The sequence below is a fragment of the Falco biarmicus genome, chromosome W, assembly GCF_023638135.1.
Source record: "Falco biarmicus isolate bFalBia1 chromosome W, bFalBia1.pri, whole genome shotgun sequence".
Classification (NCBI taxonomy): Eukaryota; Metazoa; Chordata; class Aves; order Falconiformes; family Falconidae; genus Falco; species Falco biarmicus.
The window spans coordinates 165,949-170,763 of NC_079310.1; the positions used below are offsets into that span (position 1 = coordinate 165,949).

General features: G+C 44.5%; 1 pseudogene; it reads left to right on the forward strand.

Annotated features, from left to right (window-relative positions):
• The window catches only part of LOC130142100 (ankyrin repeat domain-containing protein 26-like), a 53,119-nt pseudogene extending 49,487 nt beyond the window's left edge, over positions 1-3,632 (forward strand).
• The last annotated feature ends 1,183 nt before the right edge of the window (positions 3,633-4,815 follow it).

A 4,815-nucleotide genomic window follows, 5' to 3' on the forward strand; every position in this document is an offset into this window, starting at 1 on the left:
CTTTTTTCTATACAAGTGGTGTGTGTCAATCCTGCAGCAGCTGCTGGTGCAGCTCTTCTCTCTGTGAAGTTGCAGAAGCCAGCCTCAACTGGCTGATTTGTCCCTGTGGGTGGCATTTGTACATACCTCAGCATGTAGCTGACATTCTGTTCGTGTGTTTGATGATAAACTTCAGCCATACCTTCACCGCAATAACTGCGCTAGGCTTTCTTGCTTTCTTCCTGTGTATTTTGTTAAATGCCCAGTAATAATCCAGCTGATGAGTTACAAATTGTTTTGTTAACGTTGCTGAGCAATGAGGCAGCTGCAGCCCGGCTGACCAGAAGTTTCTCTTCAGTAAAAATCAAACCCCAAACCAAGGTGTGTCTATTTGGAATTATATTTTTAGGGTTTCTCTCATTATGTGTGGATTTTAAGAATGTTTTAGAAGTTTAATATTAGAAAATCGTAACTGTTAATATTTTAACTATATTTTCTGTATAATTCTAGGTACAGCAGGAACTAGATGAAAAAATCGCTAAAGAACTTAAACGAGGTAATGTGTCACTATGTTAGGGGCATTTTTAAGGAAAAAGAAGAATGTTCCTAACTCTTGAACGTAATGGCTTGAAAGCTGTCAAGTTCCTGTGCTAAGCACAGGGAGGTTTTTCTGCTAGCTTTCCAGTTTAGGCTTGAATGTGAACATTTCCTGCTTACCAAAAGATTGTGTAGAATGTTATGCAGTTGCCTGAAAAAGACAAGTGCAAAGAAAACTAACCCACTTCCTCTACACGGGTGCACTTGGCTTAAGCTGAAGTCACGTTTTTCTAGAGTGAATCCTTGAGCACAAACATCAAACGTAAAAGAAGCCCTGAGAGAAGACGTTTATAGACTTCAGCCATCACTGCTTCTTCCATGTGCGTCAGTTGCATTCCGCACTAAATCATACTGTGCACATTCTCTGCTGTTGGACCTTGATTTTTGCTGTTTCTTATTCATTGCTTGTATTTGTAGCTTATATGTTGCAGTCTTTTTTGAATAAGCAAGAAAAATATAATCAGTGATGAAAGATACCCTTTCTTTAGGAAAAAATCATTTAGTAGCACTTAGGCAAACATAAGATGAGTTGAATGCTTTTAACACATAGCATGAAACATGCTCTATAATATGAGGCCAGGTGTCCAAAGAGGAATTCCACCTGTTTCAGGGTAGTCGTTCTTCCAGAGTCACTGCTTTGCTTTGCAGTGACTGGTGCTATTTCAAAGCAGGTAGCCCCTGCGAGAATTTCCTTCTGTTCCTGCATGCTTTTGGTAATACAGAGAGTGTTCAGCTGTAGCTTCACAGCTCTTTCCGTGTGTCCAAATGGACACAAAGCCGTTGCATTTCATCCGGGTGCGTTTTGAACCTGACTGTGCATCTGCTAGGTGTCATAGAGTGCGTTTGGTTTCAGGACCTTGTCTGAAAAATGTGGCTGGAGAAGAACAGGAAAGGTGGGCTTGCTTTCATTGAGTATGTGTTTTTGTGGAGGAAAGAGGGTTTTGCCAGGGTGAGTTACAAAGACGCCCCTCAAAGAAAGTGCCAGGCTAGGAGACTTGTCCTGGCCTGACTGCATTGCAAAACTGTTTGCGTTTTCACCGGCGGATTCTTTTTAAGTTTGTCACAGAGAAGGCAGAAGCTGGTTTTTAGGAGCAGAGTTCCAATAAATCACTGCTTTGAACATTCAAGGAAAACAGATACTGGAGGTTTGAGAGGTCTGCAGGGGGGCTCAGTTTAGCACTGGTGTAAGCAGGAGTCATTTGTGGATTCCCTGAAGATGTTCAATGTGTAGCCTATAGAATTTCTTTCACTGGCTTTAGAAATACTGTTGACTGGTAAGCAAATGTGGAAAAAGATTGTTTCTCCCTTTGTGCCTAGCCCTTTGATTGTTACGATCCCTTGGAAGTTTTTAAATCTCTTTCTGGACTGTAGTCTCTCCAGTTATCCATAATGTTTTTATAGTGACTGATTTGGCCCTGTCTAGGGTAAAAGCAACACCGGAATCTTGTTTCTCTTCTCCCTAGCCACTGCTGAACTTGAAGCTGGATCTGCTGGAGCTTCTCCCACGGTATTTTCTGATGGATCTTCAAAAAGTATCCACGTTGACCAGGATCCCCTTTGCAGGGCAGTACAGGAGTACCGTGATGTTTTAACCAAAAATTACCTGATTTGAACAAAATGCTGGGAAAAAAGCTCCGGAAAGGATTTTGTTTACATAGTGCGTCTATAGTTTCTCCTCCCACAGTTCAGATGTGCAAATGTGTTTATTGCAGTCCGAATGTGAATTCTATTAAATGGATGTCAAGCACATTGCACTTGCCTGTTGGCTTATTGATGCATAGGTGTTTTATTTTGCACTCACCATGAGAAGCACACCTATTTTTGTCTGACTAGCAGAATGACTCACCTTGATTCCTGAGCTTGACAGAATTGTCAAAATGTTTCTTATTAACGTAGAAGCATTATTTTTTCTCCACTGATGTTCTGTGTTTTAACAAAAGCATTCCCTTTGTTCTGCTTAATCCTTTCACCCTATGTGTTTTTAATGTTTCCAGTGTTACTTTAATGCTTAGGACATCATTTGATGTGATTTGAGCCTGCTGCTTCAGTCCAGATGCCGTGACTGCTTCTGCCGATAAAGTGAAATCTTTACCAGTGGTCATGCTGGAGGACGGGGCACTTCACATTGCTGTCACCTTATGCGCCTTAGGTTTAACATTACTGTGAGTGTGTAGCAGTGCCAAGAGAGTTACGTGGTGGGTTTGGTATGTTTGTTTTGGATCACAGGACCACGGAACGGGTGAGGTTGGAAGGGACCTCTGGAGGTCATCCGTTCTAGCTCCCCTGCTCAGGGAAGGCCGCCCAGAGCTGGTTGCCCAGGACCATGCTGGCTTTTGAGTATCTCCCAGGATGGAGCCTCCATGGGCAGCCTGTGCCAGTGCCCAGTCACCCTGATCGGAAAGAGGCAATTCCTGACGTTCAGCCCCAACCCTCTGTGTTTCCGTTTGTGCCCATGGCCCCTCACGGTATTCATCTTGGGGTTTGTGTTAAAGGCCGCTGCAGCTGTAGACATTCCCAGTTACTACATCAGCAGCTGCGCTGTACCTGAAACACTTCATGTGCGGGAAAAATGAATGTTAAAATACTAACTTCCAGTCTCCTCAGTACTTTCCAAAACTTGTATGATAGGGCAGCCAATCTTTTTGTTGCTGCTAGCAGCTGATGATGTGGTGGCTGTAGCCCAGTTGGTAGCCAGTGTTCTGGGACATTTGTGTCAATAAAAGAAGCAGGTTTACTTATTTCAGGGAGTTACCTGTTACTGAAGATCTGCGTTGTCATTTCCTGTCCACAGAAGTCAGTAGTGATCAGAAGATGATAGAACAAAGTCCCAGTTCTGGGAATGGAAGAATGGTTGTCCCGAGATCAATGAAGACTGGAAAAATTTGGGGGTTTTACCCACTAATTCAAGGACTTGAGTTAACAGGCAGTGAGGAAAGCAATGAATGTTGCTGTGATGCTGTTCCTTTTTATATGAATACATATTTGTGAAGTTAATATACTGTATTTAATTCAGATATTGTTTCAATTTGAAATTTAATAAACTTTGTCATCTAGTATATGTCTTTGTTTTATCGTTCCCCTTCTTGACATCGCTTTCTACCCCTTTCCCTAACTGTACAGCTCTCCAGAGCGCTCTGCTCCTTTCAGCTCTGTTCTCAGCTGCACCTTCAGCCTGTCCTGGAGGCCAGGCAAAAGGCCAGCATGTGTGTATGTCCTTTTCCACAATTGTGTTAACACCACGGACTGGTGTTGTGGTACTCATGATCAGTTCCCAGACTTTTCCTGTATTTTAGAGCAATCCTCCTTGTGGTTTGGGCAGAAGGTAGCAGGTGAGCTTCTGCTGGCCGTGAAACGCTGGGAAATCCCGCAGGTTTTGATCCCATGGGGAGCCAGCCAATTTGTAGCTGCAAAGGAAAAAGGTGTAATGAAATTTCTCCAGCCTGCACCAGAGTGGTCAAAGAGAAGGTCAGCTTTTGCTACTTCTAATGTCTCTCCACAGAGGAAGCAGGGACAGAACATCTTGACATTCACGTTGTGTTGTCAGTCACTGTGATAAACTCAGACGTGACCTGTGCTCAAGTTTCTTCACCGCTCTCTGCTGCCAGCTCTTAGTGAGAGGGGAGAGCTCTTGGCTGGTGGAGCAGCAGAACAGAAATTCGGTGTTGGCATCTGCCATAACCGGCATTGATAGCAGTTATGATGAGGCGTGAGGGGGGTACAGAGAAGTCCAAGCAATTCCTGCGCTCGAAAGTCCATCCCCAGTGTCACTGTGGGGACACTCCTGATGAAGCAGGAGAGGGCATGGCACTTAGGGGAGGCTCTGAGGCCTGGAAGACAGGGAATGTCTGTCCCATCTTCAAGAAGGGCAAGCCCGAGGAGCTGGGAACTGCAGCCTCACCGTGCTGCCTGGGAAGGTGGCGGAGCACGTACTCTGGAAGCCGTTTCCAAAGATTGGGGACAAGAAGTTGGTAGGGAGGAGTCAGCATGGGTTTGCACAGGGTGAAATCATGCCGCACTAACCTGGTACCTTTCTAGCGATGTGTGAGTAACTGAGTGGACAGAGGAAGAGCAGTGCGTGCTGCTTACCTTGGCTTTAGCAAGGCTTTCTCTGGCTTGTGCCCTAACAGTCAAGTTCAGGTTCAGGAACTTCCTGATCTCTTTCCAAAGAAGAAAGCAAGCGTGTTTCTTGATTTCTTTGCTCAGGTACATTAGAAACCCTTTGGGGTCAGTAGCTCCAAG